The sequence below is a fragment of the Paroedura picta genome, chromosome 15 (assembly GCF_049243985.1).
Source record: "Paroedura picta isolate Pp20150507F chromosome 15, Ppicta_v3.0, whole genome shotgun sequence".
Taxonomy (NCBI): Eukaryota; Metazoa; Chordata; class Lepidosauria; order Squamata; family Gekkonidae; genus Paroedura; species Paroedura picta.
In genome coordinates this window covers 15,398,495-15,419,061 of record NC_135383.1, presented here as the reverse complement: position 1 = coordinate 15,419,061, position 20,567 = coordinate 15,398,495, and the positions used below count along the sequence as shown (strand labels likewise).

Below are 20,567 nucleotides of genomic sequence, written 5' to 3'. Positions count from 1 at the left end.
CTCCTGGGTGGCACACAGCCTCCCCTGCAGCCACTGATATGGCTCTTCAATTCAACCTTGTAAGCTGTCTGAGGCTTACGGCACTTGCTTATAGTATTTTCCGTTCCTGCTGAAGATAAACGTTTGCCTGATGCCGGGGGGAAAAATCCATGCTTTCGATGCACCGACAGCTACTCAAACAAAAATAATCAATGCCTTTCAGTTCTTGCTACTGATTTCTCCTCTAGCAGCCCCAGGCAAGAAGCTGGCGATGAAAGCCAAAGAAATGTCAAAGTGGCCCATTTTCCAGAGTTCAAGCATTTAAACCTGGTTTTTCTTCTTCTCTTTAAAAAAAAAGATGGTCCTGGAAGCTTTGCTGAGGCAGGCATTTTGGGAAAAAAATGTCAAAGACAAAAGAAGCTGGATCAAGTATGTTTAAGTTAGAGCAGGGATTCTTAGCCAGGGTTCTGGGGAGCCCATTTCCCCTGTTGCTCAACAGGCCGAATCTCTTTCTCCACAATGGAAATGATAAATGATCGATCCATTGATTGGCTGGTTCCCGCATCTTTCTTCCGTGCCCACTTCTCTTAAGGGGCGTGTCACCACTTCTGGGGTTCCTCGAAGGTCAAAAGGCTGCAAAAGGCTGGCTCAGAGACTGCAATGTTATTGGTATTATGCAAGCCCGTCTCCATCATACCTACAAAAATGGTGTCCGTCATAGAAGAAGAAGAAGAAGAAGAAGAGTTGGTTCTTATATGCCACTTTTCCCTACCCGAAGGAGGCTCAAAGCGGCTTACAGTCACCTTCCCATTCCTCTCCCTACAACAGACACCCTGTGAGGTGGGTGAGGCTGAGAGAGCGCTGATATCACTGCTCGGTCAGAACAGTTTTATCAGTGCCGTGGCGAGCCCAAGGTCACCCAGCTGGTTGCATGTGGGGGAGCGCAGAATCGAACCTGGCATGCCAGATTAGAAGTCCGCACTCCTAACCACTACACCAAACTGGCTCTCAAGCAGCCTAATTTTTATTCTTTAGCCTGGAGCAGCAATGAGTGCTTCCAGAGTTCCACTTTGTAAATATGTTGCTTCTACAGCTCTTTGCTGCAACATTCAGTTCCTTTGGCTCTTCTGGGCCTTTCCATCTTACTTCTGCCTGAACGACATAGGTATGGTGAGGACCAGATAAACTGATGTTCAGCCCAGACAAGAATTAAATGCTGTTGGTCAAGGAAGAAAACAAATCAGGGATTAAGGAGTCTGAGCTTTTGACCGTGACTGAACTTGCCTTAATGGAGCAAGTTCATGGAGTGGGTGTGCTACTCAATCCATGTCTATGGCTGCAAATCTGGATTTCTTCAACAACACATAGGGCCTTTCCCCCAATTTTGGCTGGTGCCCATCTGCAGTCCTTCCTGAAGAAGTGACAATTGGCCATGATAACCCTTGCTTAAAATAAATTCATGCTAGATTATAGTAAAGTATTATACATTGGGCTATTGTGGCAGACCATTTAGAAGCTTCACGTGGTACAGAAGATGGAGACCAAATTGCTGTTGACTGTTGGCTTCAGTGACTGGAACTGCATGTCCAACATGTCCTCTATTGCTGTGACACAGTCCTTCCCAGTTTGGACTAGAAACATGTCCTCCATGTGCGTGGATTTGAACCAGCCACTGAATTCCTCACCGAGGCCATAACATTACATACAGATCAAGTAGGATAAACACAAGTTTCAGTAATGTGCCCCTTCTAAAGAAGATTAACGGCTCTAAAACTATGTGCTGACAGAGGCCAAGAGGATCTAGCAATGGCAAATACATAATTCTTCCATTCCGCTCGTTAAGGTGCTAATCCGCCTCCGGCTGTTTTTTTTTCCCAATGGCACATTTCACTCAGCATCGATCTCCCCGGCTTCGAATAACTCACCCGTCTAATCCTGCATCATTCATAAAGGCCAGATCAGCTTTTGTGTCAGAGACACCTGTACCTTTAATTCCCCCCTTTGTCAAGGTGGCAAGCACAAACCCTTAATCTTCTGGAAAGAGCACAATATTAAAGATGACCCCTCAGGAAACAGGAGGTCAAACCAAGATGGAGGCATTCGTTATTGGGGTTGCAGCCAAGAGAAACGGAGAAAAGGAGAACTGAGTCATAACCAGGTTAGAATCATAGAATAATCATAGAATCATAGAGTTGGAAGGGGCCATACAGGCCATCTAGTCCAACCCCCTGCTCAATGCAGGATAAGCCCTAAGCATCCTAAAGCACCCTAGATTATAGTAAAGTATTTTACATTCGGCTATTGTGGCAGACCATTTAGAAGCTTCAAGTGGTACAGAAGATGGAGACCAGATTGCTGTTGACTGTTGGCTGAAACTGCATGTTAGGGCCAGTGGATCCAGTGCTCCTTCAGGATCCATTTCAGAATATAAAAAGCTGACATTCCCAATGAAAATACAGTTGCAAAAACACGCCCTGAAATCCATTGGCTCTGAGCCCTCTTATAATTTTTAAAAAAACGTTTTACCCTTCCTCCAAAGAGCTCATGAGAGAGTCCATAGATCCCCCTGTCCTCCCTTTTATTTTATTTTCCATTAAAAATGGGCCCAAGGTCATGACAGAAAAGGGATTTGAAGGAAGGCTCCTTCTAACATTTTAACCAGATCACCACAGCAGCTCTTGAGGCATCAAGGATTCTTGGCCAGAATGGCCCACAGGTCTGAGGAGAGAAGCCGCAGTTCATTGGCAGAGCATCTTCACAGTGTGTAGATCAGGGGTAGTCAAACTGCAGCCCTCCAGATGTCCATGGACTACAATTCCCATAAGCCCCTGCCAGCGAATGCTAAATAAGTAAATAAATAACACAGCTAAGGGGGGTGGGTGGGCAGATAAAAGTAGGCTTGTTGGTAGATGGGAAAGAGAGAAGGAAGCAGGGCAAGGTGAGGATATGGGGCTACCAGAAGGAGAGAAAGAGGGAATAATGTGGGAAATGCATAGAGAGGAAATTAAGTGCCCCTCTGTAAGTCCATACAGGTTCCCCAGCATGCAACTGGACCCAGCCCAAAAGTTGGTCCCATGCAACTAGGACACAGGTTTCTCAGGTAAAAGCTCCCAGGGGGAGGGAAGAAGGGAAACTGGAAGGCAGGGAGATGGATAGGGAGGCGCCGTGGCTCACTGGTAGTGTATCTCCTTATCTTGTGGGAGATTCCATGTTCAATCCCTGGCATCTCCAGCTAAAAGCACAAGGCAGAGGGTGATATGGAAGACCTCTGCCTGAGACCCTGGAGAGCTGCTGCCTATCAGAGTTAGACATTGATGGACAGAGGGTCTAATTCAGTGTAAGGCAGCTTTATCTGCCCAAGTGATAAAAGGTAGGTTGGCTGGTAAGTGGGAAGGACAGATGGAAACGGGGAAAGGCTTTGAGGGTTTTCAGGGAAGGGCAACAGTAAATAATGGGGGAGGTGAAGCAAGATGTCCATGCAAGTCGTGGTCGGTCCCCAACTTGTAGTTACAGAATGCTTATTAATGTACAAATATCCTTCTTGGAAAAGTGAAGCTTTTTCTGTCTATCACGGTGGGGTCGTCCGATAGAGCGATGGGCGGGACCCAAGATTCAAAGAGCGGAGGAACGCTCTTCCGCGCTACCACTGAGATAACAAAGACATGTTTTCTGCTATTCTTTCACAAGTAATACAGTCCTCCCCCACACCTCGTGCATCGGCAACCTAATCCTGATCCCCCCCCCCCGCAAAGTCAAGTAATAACTGGATTCTCTGGAGTTCCTTTATTCACGCAGCCCTGCAATTCATCAAACTGTCACGCTGACGTGGGCAGCCGAGGGGAAAAACTTGCACGCGCAGCTCAAACATACACACATCTGATTAGACAAAGATCGCTGTCAAACCAGATAACAACCCGACATTAAGCTTCCTCAAGGAATTCCATCGCCCAGAATACCTTGTAATGCTGAAGATACACAGAAAACAAAGAGTCCTGAGAGGGGAGGAGAACGACACAAATAAATAATTGTTTTACATCTCCCTTAATAAGATTCCCCCAGTTCCTGCTCCCCGAAGAATCCTGTTTGCTTTCGCATGCCTGCCTTTTAACTTAATTTTATACAACATGACATTTATCATACACTACAGGTTTGTTTGGTTTTTTTTAAATGCAAGGGGGAAAATAAGGCACCGTAACAAAGATGTAGCTCTACAGAACTAGGGTGAGTTGCACCCCCACACAAATTCCCCCCAAAGGATAACATTTCAACAAATGGGGCCAAGATTTATTTACTTATTTTATTTATTATTTGATTTATATCCCGGCCCTCACAGTGTCTTGGGGCGGCTAACGACAATTTCAACAAAACCTGGAAATTAAGAATAAAATTAAGAATAGAGATACATTAAAATAGCATCTTGGCATCCCTGCTCCTTCATAAAATAGACAAGCTGAACCTCACCTTGTTGGTCCCTATGTGGATAAAATTGGGCAACCCAGGCAGAGATGGGGAGATTTTTATCCCAGACACGGAGGGGAGCAATACATATACCCCATAGCATAAGCCGACCCGAATTTTAGGCACCTAATTTTACCACAAAAATATGGTATCAACAATAACAGGTAAGTGGGACCCTCACTGGAGTATAAGCCTAGGGGGGCTTTTTCAGTATAAAGAAATGTGCTGAAAAAGTAGGCATATACTTGAGTATATACAGCACATCCATATATACAGAAGGCCTGATCATAACTGCTACATCCAGTACGTGTGTGCTGGTCTCAACCAGAGGGTTGGTGGAAGAGCTCTGTTTTGCAGGCCCTGCAGAACTGTTGAAGTTCAGGCTGGGCCCTGACCTCACGTGGGAGCTCATTCCACCTAGCTGGGCCAGGTGCTCCTCAATGGAGTCAGGGACCACCAGCCTGTTGGTATTGGCCGAGCACAGTGCTCATTGGGGGGACATACCCAGATAGGCAGTCTCTTCAATACACTGGACGCAGACCATGGATGGCCTTAAAGGTCAATACCAGCACCTTCAATCTAATCTGGAATTCCACTGGAAGCCAATGCACCTGCCAGAGAATTGGTGCTCTATGGGTCCTCAATGTTAACCCCAATGGACCTGCACAAGACCATGGACTATTTGATGAAGCCCTTTGATATGTTATCTCCAAGGGGTGAGCCATCTTTTTTGGCTCAGATGCCTCTAAACGCAAAGTTTACCTGTGCTGATGATAGTGAACCAGCAAACCAGGTGGGGGAGACATTGTTCTTGGTTGGTCAAACACGCTGGAAAGGCCAAACCCCAAAGGACCTCACAACAATTCTTTGCAACACCCCAAATCTTTGCACTTTTGACAGATGCATCACTAGTAAACAATCAGCCAGAGCATCTGGAGGACTGGGTTTGATTCCCCACTCTTCCACACAAAGCCAGATGGGTGACCTTGGGCTGGTCACAGTTCTCTCTGAACTCTGAACTCTCTCAGCTTCACTCACCTCACAAGGTGTCTGTTGTGGGGAGAGGAAGGGAAGGAGATTGTAAGCTGCTTAAAGACTCCTTAGGGGAGATAAAAACTACTGGACTCTTTCATCTTCCTAATCAAAGAAGATGAAAGATACCTCCATACTCCTTAAAACAACCTTTTTCAGCACTGAGAAACCCCTAAAACATCCTTCAGGCTTTGAGCAACCTCACAAGTGTCACCATCCTGCAGAATATGGCTGAGAAGCATAGCTGTGGACACGCCCACCTGGGGCCCCTCCCCTCCCCACCCCCACGAGGCCCATCAATGGCGATTTATGGGCGGTCAACATGACCATATCTGGCCATTTCACCCAATAAACATTTAACAAATGTAATATATATATATATATATATATATATATATATAAATTAATTAACTCCCACCCATTCAGGGCCTTCAGGAAACCCCGAGATTTCAGGAAGCCCTGGTTGAGAAAGCCGCCCTTCCAAAAGGGATCAAGCCAAAGCAGAACAATATTAAAACGTAGCCACTTCCTTCTTTATTTCAAAAAGCGTGTCTGTAATCTAATATAGTTGCAAAAAAAGAAAAGAAAAGAGGGATAGCAGTTTGCCCGGGTCTCCCCCTCTCCCCTCTGCTCAACATCTGTGCTAGGATATCAACCATGCACCTGGATGTCAACAACCTGTCATGCATCTCCCGGGGACGCCTGCCTCGACATGTGCCGTAACGAGGACCTTGCTTTCTGAGGCTGTCATTCCGGCATGTCAGCATGCTGGCTGCTCTTCAAATTATGCGCCCTGACACCCAGCAGGAACAAAGTGCAACTCTCCCTACTGCTGCTGCCAGAAAACGATCTTCGTGCCCCTCCCTCTCCCCGTCCCAAGGGCTCAAAGCTGAAGGTTTGTTCCACCCAATTATTTGTTTGTCACTTACAGTTCTCGGGGGGGGGGCTAGAGAAGGAGGGAGATTGAGGTTTCTGCCTCTCCCCCCTCCAAAGTTATTTTGGGCCCATCATGTTTAATGAGGTCCCCAAATGAATCGCTCTCAAGGTGCCAAAAGCAACAAAAAAAAGGTGTGTAGGTTGAAAAAACCCAGATGGAGAAGTGGGAGAAGGAAAAGGACACCTTTGGCTCCCTGCCAGTCTTTAGAGGATAAAGAGAGAATTACATAGGGGTGGGAAAGGGGGGATAAGTAGAGGGGTTTTTAATTAATTAACCCTTGGGAAGGAAGCAATACAGAAGGTTTTGAGTTGAGCAAAAATTCTCAATCAGGGGAATGACGTTTGGCGCTCACTTGAACTGGGGAAAGGCGCTGTCAAGGCACAGCTGACTTTGAGATCCAACTTGGTGTCGTGGTTAAGAGCGGCAGCCTCTAATTTGGAGAATTGGATTTGATTCCCCACTCCTGCTAGGGTCCTCACAGGAACATCTTGGGGGACCCATATTCAGTGAATGCTTAGTTACTTATAAGGTTTAATTCTTGTTAATGTATCTATTGAATTTTATGGTTTTTATTGCGGTAAATTGCCACGAGCTGCCTAGTTTGCGAGTGGCGGCAAATCAATCAAGCCAATCAACAAATATGGTCCAGGTTGACATGTGCCAGAGCATTTGGATAGCCTGCCACTTCATCACAGTCCCCCCGCATCCAAGAACGAGATCCGAACAACAGTCTGCCTTCGGTTTCCTAATGCAAATCGGTTGCTCACGACAGCTCACCAAATGCAGGTGCTTATTTATAGCCCATGCGGTGCAGGAGCCGCAAAAGATCCTTTCTCTTCCTTCTGGTAATCAGCCGCAATTGTTCCAAATCGTATCCGTTATTTGCAGCAATCATTCAGCTTTGGATGATCTCCGGCCTTGCGACGGATTGCCTCTCCACAGCTCTGGTGCGCTCAAAAGCATGCTTGACATAATGATAAAGCCTCTTCTCCCTCTCGACAAGGAAACGGATAATGTGATTTTAGTTGGCAGGGTGACCGCCGAGAATGTTTCGAGCAGGAGGTGACTCTTGCCGGAGCCAAAACCCCATTGGTCAAACTTGCCCTCTGATAAAAGACGGCAAGATTCTTCTCCCTTTCAAAAGAAAGTCGCTTTAAGAGAAATTCTTGCTTCAACATTGCGCATAGGCAGAATGCACACCTTAAGAACTAGTGTGGTGTCATAGTTAAGAGTGGTAGCTACTAATCTGGTGAGCTGGGTTTGATTCCCACTCCTCCACATGCAGCCAGCTGGGTGACCTTGGGCCGGCCTCAGACCTTACCACTCTCACAGTGAAGTTCACTCAGGCCTCTTTCAGCCTCACCTCCCTGTTGAAGGGATGGTGATTGTAAGCCACTTTGAGACTCCTTTGGGCAGTGAAAAGCGGGGTATAAAACCAACTCTTCTATTTTATTACATTTATATGCCACCCTTCCCTGGCGGCTCAGGGCTGTCAGCCCAGCTATATTCTGCACGATCACGCCACTTCTGGGGTTTCTCAGAGCCTGAAGAATGTTTCAGGGGATTCTCAACAGTCAAAAAGAAAGGCTGATTAAAAGTCACGCAACAAGCTTCGTAACTGCGTGAGGATTTGAATCGCTGGCCAATTTCCAGCACCGTACTACAGGCCCCACCGGAATCCCACCTTCCTGATTTCGAACCCACTTTCAGAGGCAAGTCCAAGGCCAAAAACTGAGCAAGCCTACCTGAGGCACCTCCAGTCGTTTCCCAGGGCTTGTAATAATTTGGTTTTAGCGATCCCCTTGTGCAAATAGCGCAAAAGTACCAGCGCTCCCTTATCTCGGTACTGTAAGGCGGCTTGTCGGCAAATGTGCCTTTGACTGCCAAAATAAAATAAATTGAATCAGCTCGCACATGATAACATGCACTTTCTAACTCAAACTAATTGCTCGGCTAATTGATGTTTGTTGAACTTTCTCCATTTCATTGAGTGATTAGGTACAAAAGCTAACAGTTGACATCTGTAGGCGCTTAACTGGCGTCTGCAATTACTGTTAATGTTAAATAATTGTTAGTTAATTGGAGTGGTAACCGGCTGAATGGAATCCAGATTGAGAAGCAGCAAAGGGGTGGGGGGGTGGGGAGCCAAAGGAATGTACCTCTCTGCCCCCATGGAAGAAACACTTTCCTAGGGCAAAGACGGAGCAGAGCTAACTTCCTGCCAGGCTCCGGAAAGACCCCATTCGACCTTGACCTCCCCAAAACACACACACTTGCCAAGGTCAGGGATGGTTTTAAATGTCAGCGGTCACCATATTCCGGCAACTGTGATCTCTAAAGTTGGGGCCCTAGGCCTGGTCTTCCTTTCCGGGCAGCTAACCCTTTCCCACTGACCTTGGAAACTAGAGGGGGAAGATGCGGCCAAGAAAAGGGTTGAGTTTGAGGGAAGGAAAAGGTAGACCTGCCCCAGCTCCTGAAGTGGAAAGAGCAAGGTTTATTTAGAAGAAGAAGAGTTGGATTTTATACCCTGCTTTTCACTGCCTGAGGGAGTCTCAAAGTGGCCTACAATCGCCTTCCCTTCATCTCTGCACAACAGACACCTTGTGAGGTAGGTGAGGCTAAGGACTGCTCGGTCAGAACAGCACTATCAAGCTCTGGTGACCCACATGTAGGTCACCAACTGCATGTGGACGACTGGAGAATCAAACCTGGCTTGCCAGATCAGAAGCCGCTGCTCTTATAATCACTATACTATGCTAGATATTTATACCCTGCTTTCCCTCCCTAGTTGGAACCCAAAGCGGTTTACAACATTATTCTCTCTTCCTCCATTTCTCACCCCCCCAACAACAACAAACCCTGAGAGAAGGGTTAGGCTCAAGGTCACCCAGTAAGCTTCCATGGCAGAAAGAGGATTCAAACCTGGGTCTCTCCATTCCTGGTCCAACACTCTAACCGCTACACATGCTGTTAGCATGCTGCAGACAAATATGGCTACCCATCTCTATCTATCTCCAAAGCACTACACACACACAAACACACAAACATGAAAAGCTATGGCCAAAAATGAACAGATTCCGAAACAGAAGGCTGGACGAACTACAATAACAAAGTCTACATCTGTGATGATGATAACTTCTGAACTGAAACTTCCCCCATATCTGAATCTTGGGTTAACGATCTATCGACAGGGATCTTTCAGAAACATCACACAGAAGTTCTGACATTCCTATGAACTGGAGGTGAGGGGCCACACCTGAGCGACTGCTTCTCCAAATATGTTCCCCTCTGTGAATTCAAACTTGCTGCTGATTCCTGGCCCCAAAGAGGCCCGCCTGGCCTCAACCAAAGCCAGGGCCCTTTTAGCCATGGCTCCAGCCTTGTGGAATGAGTTACCTGTTGAGCTCCAGGCCCTGACGGAACTGTCCAAGTTCTGAAGGGCCTGGAAAGTGGCACTCTTGTGCCAGGCCTCTGGTTGAGGTCATGGCAGCTTAGAATGATGTAGGCCCCTTCATCTCCTCTCCCATATGCTTCTCCCACTTCCCTTGGGTTACACCCTAATGGCTGGCTGGATAGCAATGGCAATGGCTGACAGGAGGTGTAGCACTACTGGAGCTTCAATGTGTTTTTATGATATCTTAGGGTGTTTTAATCTAAACAGCCCTGAGCCCACTTTTTCAGGAATGGGTGGCATATAAATTAAATTATAAATGAAAATAAAATAAACACATTGGCACCTAGTAAGTAAGGGTGAGTGTAGCCTGGTCTCATCAGATCACAGAATCTAAGCAGGGCCATTCCTTAGATGGGAGACCTCTGACTACACATGCAGCAGACTGAGGTGGCAGAAAGGGACATAGAAGTGCAGGCAGGCTCACTGTGTTTTACTGCTTCCTCGTATAAAATATCTGTACTAATCATGGTACATCAAGGACACAGCTTTTAGCTTGGTCCTTTGTCTGCTATGCCAATTTTGCTGGTACTAATGTAGGGGGGATTTTGAGGACTGTAAGCCGTGTCCTGTATCTACGGTTGCCAGCCCCCCTCCAAACAGCTGGACAGTGGAGGGATTTACTGGCACAGGATGCAAGCCTAGGTCATGTGGGGAGATGTCACTTCCGGCTTGTACCAGAAGTGATGTCCTTGCACAGCCAGCATCACTCTGGCATGTGTTTGCTCAAATATCAGAGCAACGTTGAAATGGGAGGACGTTACTTCTAGTGCACGCTGGAAGTGATGCTGCCGTGCGGTCAGAGACAAGGCCTGGGCCTCCCTTCCACTTTTGGTAAGACTCCTCTTGTCCCCTATCAGTTACCAAGCAGGACCTGGCAACACTACCTGTACCTTTCAGAATCAGTGCAGTTTATATTACCAGTTCAGCACTCTGCCCACTCATTCCTCTCTCATTTTGCAGCATGTCCAAGTTGAGGCCTAAAACCAGAGCTTCTAGCTCTGGTGGGAGGGTTGGGGATGGGGATGGGGATGTGCTTGGGAGGGAGGCTGTCTCACTGATATGATGCTGTCACTTTCATCAAAAACCCTGTCAATGATGGCAAGGAGCTCTAGGAATTGCTGGGAACTCTATGGTAAAACCATAGTTTCTGGTCATTCCTAGAGCCACCTGCCCTCACTTCCAGGTTTCCCCTGAAAGTGATGTTATCATATTTGCCCACCCGCAACGTCGCAAGGAGAGCTTGGGACAGGGAACCCCTGTCCCCACTGGGGTCTTGGCAGGCCTACCTAATACAGGCGTGTACCTAAAAAAATATTGGTCAGTATTTTCTACTCAATAGGCAGCAGTTCTCTGGGATTTCAGACAGAGATCTTTCATGTCGCCTCCTACCTGATCCTTTTAACTGCAGTTCCTGGGAGCTGAACCTGGGACCTTCCGCATAAGAAGCAGATTCTTTACCACTGGGCCATGGCTTCTTCTTCAGACCTTTCTCAGGCTCTCAGATGAGAGCACCAAACCAGGCACGCTATAAGCTGCCATCTGCACGCACCCCGACAGATCGGTGTCCCCCCCCCCTTTTCCTTCTGAGCGGAGCTTTCCCGGTGTTTATACATTGTACAGACTGAGAGACAACTTGGGTCTGATAAGTCTTCTGAGAAACTCAAATAACGCTTAATCTCCTAAACAAACGCGGCCGTCAGAACCGATAAAAATTATGCATTAGTCAATATTGCCATTTTGCTCGCTGGCAGCCGATTAGTCTGACTCGGCTAAAACCAACAGGCTCCAATCCTTCGGAAACCGGATCACAAACCCTGCCAACCCTTTCCCACAATGGGGGGAATTTTCGTGGTGTATAGGCTGGAGGAGGGGGGGGGGAGAGAGAGACGGATTGTTAACTAGTATCTATGGGGAACGGGGTTTGCCACCGTTCTGGATATCCAGTTAATAAAGCTTTCGTCTGGCAGCGAGAGGGCAGCTGTATCCGACAGTTTAAGACCAATGTTCCCTCTAAGGCAGGGGTAGTCAAGCAATCGCTGGCAGGGGCTCATGGGGATTGTAGTCCATGGACATCTGGAGGACCACAGCTTGACTACCCCTGCTCTAAGGTGTTTTCCCTACTGAGTGTTCCCTCTATTGTATCCTCCCTACATCCTGAGCAGAACAGAACACCTGGAATTTTTAAAAGGACAATGGGCAGTGCAAGACCCTGAACCACTCCAGACTGCTGCTGAGTGAGGCTTCCTGTGTTAATGAGTAGACGCTCACATGCCCAACCCAGAGGGAAGCCCGCTTGGAATCCCTGCTGTTACCTGTGGGTTGCTTCCCAAATACAACCTTCAGCCCCCCCCCCGAAAGCTGCTGCCCTCTTGCCCCTTCTGGATGGGTCTGCCAACCAGCAGCAGTGCCAAGCGGGCAGAGGTGGACCAGGCTGCAGGTCGTTGGAACAACCAGCGACCCTAGCTGTCTGCTAGAAATGTTTTTGCTGTCGGTGTATACGTTTGTGCATGCGGCGATGGAACGTGTCATCAAGCTCCAGCTGAGTTTTCAAAGCTAGAGAGGGTTTTCAGAGCAAGACGTTTTCAGAGGTGGCCTGCTGGTGCCTGCCTCCCTGTTGTGACTCTGGACTTTATTGGGGGTCGCCCATCCAAGTACTAACCGGAGCTGACCTTGCTTAGCTGATGAAATCTCACCAGGCTGAGCTAGCCTGGGCCATCCAGGTCAGGGGACGTATGGGTATGTGTGCATATCTCTAGCTCAGGCTTTCTCAACTGGAGCCTAGTGAAACCCTGGGGTTTCTTCATGGCCCTGGGAGGGTTTCCCGAATGGAAGAAGAAGAAGAGTTGGTTCTTATATGCCACTTTCCCCTACATGAAGGAGCCTCCAAGCAGCTTACATTCACCTTCCCTTTCCTCTCCCCACAACAGACACCCTGTGAGGGAGGGGAGGCTGAGAGAGCCCTGATATTACTGGAGAAGAAGAAGAGTTGGTTCTTAGATGCCACTTTTCTCTACCCGAAGGAGTCTCAAAGCAACTTATAATCGCCTTTCCTTTCCTCTCCCCCACAACAGACGCTCTGTGAGGGAGGTGAGGCCAAGAAAGCCCTGACATTACTGCTCTGCAAGAACAGCTCTATCAGGACTGTGATGAGCCCGTTTGATTGCATGTGGAGCTCTTAACCACTACACCAAGCTGGGCGGGAGTTAAATAATTTATAAATATTCTTTTAAAAAATGTATTGGGAGATTTGACCATATATGGTCATTGACCCACCCTTCACTCCCCAAATGTCCAGTGATGGGCCTGGGCTTCATGAAACCCTGGTTAAGACAGCCTGCCCTCACAGAGTGGTAAGGCAGCAGACGTGCAGTCTGAAAGCTCTGCCCATGAGGCTGGGAGTTCAATCCCAGCAGCCGGCTCAAGGTTGACTCATCCTTCCATCCTTTTGAGGTCGGTAAAATGAGTACCCAGCTTGCTGGGGGGTAAACGGTCATGACTGGGGAAGGCACTGGCAAACCACCCCGTATTGAGTCTGCCATGAAAACGCTAGAGGGCATCACCCCAAGGGTCAGACATGACTCGGTGCTTGCACAGGGGATACCTTTACCTTTAATGATATCAAACAAAATCAAAACCAAACACATGATACTAAGGAAGGAAGGAAGGAAGGAAGGAAGGAAGGAAGGAAGGAAGGAAGGAAGGAAGGAAGGAAGGAAGGAAGGAAGGAAGGAAAGGGAAAGGGAAAGGGAAAGGGAAAGGGAAAGGGAAAGGGAAAGGGAAAGGGAAAGGGAAAGGGAAAGGGAAAGGGAAAGGGAAGGGAAGGGAAGGGAAGGGAAGGGAAGGAAGGAAGGAAGGAAGGAAGGAAGGAAGGAAGGAAGGAAGGAAGGAAGGAAGGAAGGAAGGAAGGAAGGAAGGAAGGAAGGAAGGAAAGGAAGGAAGGAAGGAAGGAAGGAAGGAAATACCTGCATTAAAGCAACAGCATGTTCTAAAACAACAAGTTTCTGTTTATGCACACCACAAATCTTTCTTGCAGAGAAAAAAAGTCTTTCCAACAGCTGTACTAAGGCGGAAGCATTCATAATGTTTACATGAATTTCCTGTAAACAAATCTGAACATTAAAAATGTTCCAAACAACCCAAGCCTGATCCTGATCAAAGAGAAACTTAACTGTAGCTTGCAGGCGGAAAACCTCATCCAGAAAGAGTAAGCAGTCAGCTTAAGACTGCTCTCAAGTTATTTATTTTATAAACACATGCTTTACAGTCCACTATCTCAACTGTCAAGGACTATTTATTTCAGCTAGAGAGACACCACGCATAATTGTTCTGCAGAAAGCAGCATGCCACTCCGGCCAAAAACTTTAAAAAGAACCAAGACAAAAAAAAAAGTGAGACGTGTCACATTTCCATGCTGGATCTTCAGGTCAGACTTACAATTTCTCTCTCTCTCTCTCTCTCTCCCCCCCCATACCTCCAAATAGCTCAGGAATGGCAGATAAAGTTCTCTCTGTATTTTGTCTCAGGCATTGGGTTAGGTTGACTGAGCCAGTTTGGAGTAGGGGCTAAAAGCAGTGGCTGCTAATCTTGTGAGTCGGGTTTGATTCCCCACTCGTCCACATGCAGCTCCTCCACGGGCAGCCAGCTGGGTGATTCTGGGCTAGTCACAGTCCTGTTAGAGCTGTTCTCACAGTGCAGTTTCTTTCAGAGCTTTCTCAGCCTCACAGGGTGTCTGTTGTGAGACAAGGACCGCTCTTCCTTCTCCCATCAGTGCTGATAGGACAGGCACAAAAGGCATTTTCATAACTTCCCTCTCCAGCCTCCAGTCCCCAATCCCACAAGGGTATTTGTCCCCCTGGCTTCTTTGACAACAAGAGTCAACTATCCTGGGGTTACAAAGGCCTGTAAGGAAGGGTAAGTGAGATCCACATCTACCAGCATTTCCCACTAATGGGTCCCTGGATCCAACCCCCATCCCCCCCAGGCAAAGAAGATAAATACTGATTTTAAAAATCTCACATGTAGACAATTACAATCAGCAGTTAAAATTCCACAAGCTGAGTAGTGAAAGAAGACTGAATGAGAAGTAAAATTATGGGAAACCATACCAAATGAAGAGACTATATGGACAAATGAGACTATATCAACCAGACCAGAGAAAATTAGAGATCATTATTTTAATACTCCTAGCATTTATGTTATGGAAGAGGTGCTCCCAAGAGATGCTCAGACTGCAGACGCCCTATCACAGGGATAGAATCATAGAATCATAGAATCATAGAGTTGGAAGGGGCCATACAGGCCATCTAGTCCAACCCCCTGCTCAACGCAGGATCAGCCCTAAGCATCCTAAAGCATCCAAGAAAAGTGTGTATCCAACCTTTGCTTGAAGACTGCCAGTGAGGGGGAGCTCACCACCTCTTTAGGCAGCCTATTCCACTGCTGAACTACTCTGACTGTGAAAAATGTTTTCCTGATATCTAGCCTATATCATTGTACTTGAAGTTTAAACCCATTACTGCGTGTCCTCTCCTCTGCAGCCAACGGAAACAGCATCCTGCCCTCCTCCAAGTGACAACCTTTCAAATACTTAAAGAGGGCTATCATGTCCCCTCTCAACCTCCTTTTCTCCAGGCTGAACATTCCCAAGTCCCTCAACCTGTCTTCATAGGGCTTGGTCCCTTGGCCCCAGATCATCTTTGTCGCTCTCCTCTGTACCCTTTCAATTTTATCTACGTCCTTCTTGAAGTGAGGCCTCCAGAACTGCACACAGTACTCCAGGTGTGGTCTGCATTCGCTGGCAGGGGCTCATGGGAATTGTAGTCCATGGACATCTGGAGGGCCGCAGTTTGACTACTCCTGCCCTATCGGTTTTCATAAGACAAGTGAAGCCTTTTAGTTAGGGCCTTTTGTGGGCTCCAGCACACTTCCAGCACCAGTGAACTGGGATGAATCCAGACTCTTTTCCATCCATTGTTAATTGTGCTGCTTGTTTGTGTTCATTAAAAAGTGCAGTAGGATCTCAAATATTGCATTACGTTTCATTTTCTTCTTGAACAGTGTCTGAGCGATTTTCTGCATTACTCTAATCCAGCCTTTCTCAACCTTTGCACTGTGGAGGAACCCCTAAAACATTTCTCAGGGTTTGAGGAACCCCCAATATGGTGACAATCAATTATTTACTATTTTTCTATTGGGGAGACAGAGATGAGGCCTGTAGAGCAACAGGGGAAGTGGGCTCTAGTGATGTCTTGTGATGTCAACAGCCCTCTGAACTTCTGGGAAAGGCCACGTAACCCCTGGGGAGCCCCTGTGCAATTTCCCCAGAACCCCAGTTGGGAATCCCTGCCCTATTCCAACGATCCTCCAACACCACCTTCCCCCAAAAGTTTCTCTTCCTGGATTTCTTCCCTTGTTTACTGGAGCAAGAGGTGTTTCAGAAGAGCCCAAGAGTTTCCCAAAGCTGCCATTTTCTGGTGGGACCCACTGACTTCCCCGAATTCAAAAAATTCATCTAAGATAGGGACTTCAGCACTAGCTTACTGATTTCAGTGAGTGGAGTCACTTGACAAAGCTGGAATCCAACCCCAATTAAAAAAGCAGGAAACACCACATTTCAGTAGAATAGATAATCGTGGACCCCTCAGAAAAGCATCCAGGAGTACCAAAGGTTTGACAATGGACATTTATTCAAGGCATGAGCTTGGTTAGTCTTAAAGGTGCCAATGGACTCCGTCGTGCTACTTCAGACCAACACGGCTACCCACTTGAATCTATCTTGATAACAGCAACTGCACAACCTGTCCTGATTCCCTACCTTGGGGCACCCAAATCGTGATGATCCCAAACAGAAAGTCCAGGGAACCCAGCCCTAGCAGTCATGGCCAAGAAAGGGTACATTTTTATGTGGTAGCTAGGCAGGATTTTGGTATCGGCCTTCCTGGAGCCTTACAATGCCAAGTTTAGAAGGAGCAAACTGGTAAGGCCAAAAGATCTTTCACAGATCTGGACCAAGCCCAGCTCTGATGCCAACAACTTCTTTTGTCACACAAAAAGACATAGGGAATTGTAAATGTTTTAGACTGCAAAAATTCTCAATCCAGCAGTGGAAGGAGAAGGAGGAAGAAGAAGAAGAAGAAGAAGAAGAAGAAGAAGAAGAAGAAGAAGAAGAAGAAGAAGAAGAAGACGAGGAGGAGGAGGAGGAGGAGGAGGAGGAGGAGAAGAAGAAGAAGAAGAAGAAGAAGAAGATAACACAACCCAGATATCCATAGCATAATATTCTGCACCTGCTTGGAAGTCATCAATATTATCTCAAAGGATATGCATCTTGTTCCAGCTTGTTTCCTGACATTAAATGGCATGAACAGAAATCCAATTTGATCAAATAGTTTCCATTTGGTCTGGTTTTCAGTGTATATGTGTGTATATATATGTAAAAGACTGAAAATGTCAAAAAACCCCACTGTCTTCCTTTTATTCCCTTAAGTAGAATACAACAAGAGCTGGTTTCTGAACCACCTATTGACACGGTCCCTTCGTCATTCATGTCCTCGTCCCCCCTTCCCCGCCTGCCCCGCCAGGAATTAGCATATGGAATGAAGGGGGAAGACTCAGGAGGGCCAGGCGGGCGAGAAGAAAGCCACCATTTTGATGGAAATTTGGGGGCAAAACCGTCATCAACCGTTGACTCAAAGGCTTAGCTGTGTACAGCTTCCCAAGCAGGGGGAGGGGAAAAAAGGTGAAGAAAGGCCCCGTGTTGACTTTAGGTGACACAAAAGGAGCCTTAATCCTTTCATGGGAACTAAATCACCACAGAAGGGGACCAAGAGAAGGCGGAGAAGAAAAGGTCTCTGTCAAGTGAAATCCATTCAGGAGTAAATAGATGCTGCCAATCCAACTTGGGTAAGTAAACAACATCAGCAATGTGGGAAATGGTTTCGAGGGAAAAAGAAATGGAGGAGGAGAATGAATAGGGAGGGCAGAAGTGCCCCCTCTTCTTCACTGGAAGGACCGTCTCCTCCTTGCTCGCCAGGCGCCCCACGTTAGGGATTCAGGGTCTCCGGCACGGTTTCCAAATCCAATTCATCTCCCTTTCAAGAAGAGGATTCCCGGCATTCCAAAGGCAAAATTAACAAAATAAAGACGCAGGTCTACTTTGTTCAGAGGACTGGAACGACTTGAGCAAACAAGTCCCCCCCTCCCTGGCCCTGCCTGGTTTTGACCTCTTTTCAGCCAAAAGAAGCCCCCTCATTGGTGTCTGCCAAGATAAATAACTCGATTTAGCTCCCCGCCAAAAAAAAACACCCTCTTTTTTAGGGGGGGGGGGGGAAATCCCTCAGTTCAGAACTTCAAAAGGATGCTAATGCATCAACCAGGACCGGCGCTCCATTATGCAATTAAAAATAGATATAATTCAATATACATCAAAGTCATTGCAGAAGGAGCAGCGTAATTACCAAGGGGAAATCACAGACCTAATGAGTGGGCTTCACACAGGCCGTGCATCTTTTCCTGAGGCTACAAAGAGGCTGAGACCAAAAAAGAAAAGAAAAAAAGAAAAAAAGAAAAGAAAATCAATCCCCAAAACACCTTCTGCTCTCCAGAAGGAAACGTGAAAACAAAAAACAAAAAACTAAGGACACCTGCCAGCAAGAAGCACCCAAGTGGTAACACACAGGCCACCTTTCTGACGATATTTAGCTCCGTGATTTCAACAACCCAAGTGAGTTTAAAAATGTACACATGATTTAACGAGATGTGAAATGACACTTCCTTTCACCAAAACAGGAACCAGATATTACTCAGGATTCCCTTGGAGCTCCACTTTTTCCCCTGTTTGCTTTGGCTCTGCAGAAGCTACCAAAAGGCCCCACTGTTCAGTGGCAACACCCTTCAACCTCGGTGGATATTTCTGCACAAACACAGTCCATCCTCTGCAGAAGATGTGGAGTTTCCTCTTCCCTCTTCTGGGCTTCTATGTGATGAAGATACTTTATGCTGGATGGGACCACCGGTCCATCAAGGTCCATATTATCTACTCCGACTAGCAGAGGCTCCCAAGGGTATCAAGCATTCAGGCTGAGGTCTTCCACATGAACAGATCCTTTTAGCTGGGGATTGAACCTTGGGACCTTGGATATGTTGAGCAGATGCTCTGGCACACAGCCCAATTCAGAGAAGGAGACTGAGTTAGAAGCAACCATAGATATTGACTGGCTGATAAGCCGTGCCAAAATTTGTGAATGTCAGGCCTGCCCTTTTAGCACTGGAGCTCACCTCGGGAAGTCATGGGCATTATGAGGAAGATGGCCAAAGCACAAGCCATAAGGACAAGAAAACATGAGAGTTTGTGCCTGCAAGAGTGGCGGCACAAAATGCCATGAAGTCACAGAGGACTCACAGCCACCTCAGTGGGATTCTCAAGGCAAGAGACAATCCGAGGCAGTTTGCTTTTGATTGCCTCTGCATGGCCACCCTGGACTTCTTCAGTGGTCTCCCATCCAAATGCCAACCAGGGCTGACCCTGCTTAGCTTCCCAGATCTAACGACAGTGGACTAACCTATGGCTCAGAGGGGAAACCTCTGCAGTCACACTGAGCCCTGTGTGCACATCAGGCTGTGCGTAGAACCGAGTCCCCCCTCCATTATCCTACACCATTTCCAAGCTCTCCATAGGTCCTTCTAATAAACAGATTGTATTTTAACCAGCATCAAGACACATTATGACACATTAGGGCAATCCCATAGGGTTTTCAAAGCAAGAGGATTCAGAGGTGGGGTTTGTTTTGCCATTGCCTGCCTCTGTGTAACAGCCCTAGTATTCCTTGGAGGTCTCCCATCCAAACACTAACTGAGGTCAAACCTGCTTAGCTCCCAAGCTCTGATGAGATCGGCCTATCCAGATCAGGGCTGCCTAGAAGCACACCAGCCAATCCCTGACAACCAAATCACATGCATTTTCCAAAGTCACCCGAGACCGCGAATGACTGCAAAAAGGGTAAACTACAGAAAGGTCCCAGAGAGGAATACCTTTCTAAAACAAAAGGCGAAATGTCATCTGTCACAGTATGGCCTTTGACCAAAGCCTGTCCTGCAATGGAGGATTCCAAAAGACAGAGATACCGTTTGGGTTAGCAAATTGTCCACTTGACCTTTTACGTCAGTTGACCGGAGGTACTGTCCGGCGTGAATTATCCACAGTAGGCACACTGAGTCAGAAAACGGCAAGGCACCTTTCAGGCCTAAAGCAGCACCTTACATGGCCTGGCAATCCATTAAACAACTAACTACCCAAAGCAAAAACAAACAAGCAACATTAAATGAAATGAACAAAATCAGGGTATTTGGCTATTTTGGAGAAGCGGCGGAATGCAACCGGCGCTTTGAACAACCGAAGAATGGGGCAGATAAAGAGTTAATATCTTTGATCGCCCATTGAAAAAACAGACTCGCCCGGCTTGCGCCCACCAGCCGCAAAAACAAGACCAAAAACGAGCATGGAGCCTCATTAAATAGCTAGCTGTGGTTGCTATGAACATATACCCACCTATGGCCATTTGAACGGGCGTAAAGAGAGAACGTGTATTTTAATTATGACGCCATATACAGTTTATTAACTTTAAAAACAGGAAGCATCCCACACAGATCAAGCTATAACGTGCATTCCTATGCCGACCCTAGACGCCAGGCAACAGTAATTACTTGTGCTGT

At 47.0% G+C, this 20,567-nt stretch overlaps 1 protein-coding gene across 8 annotated transcripts in view; it reads right to left on the bottom strand.

The window, feature by feature from the left end:
• The window catches only part of AUTS2 (activator of transcription and developmental regulator AUTS2), a 675,677-nt gene that overhangs the window by 39,483 nt on the left and 615,627 nt on the right, over positions 1-20,567 (bottom strand). The gene's annotated exons all lie outside the window — the stretch shown is intronic.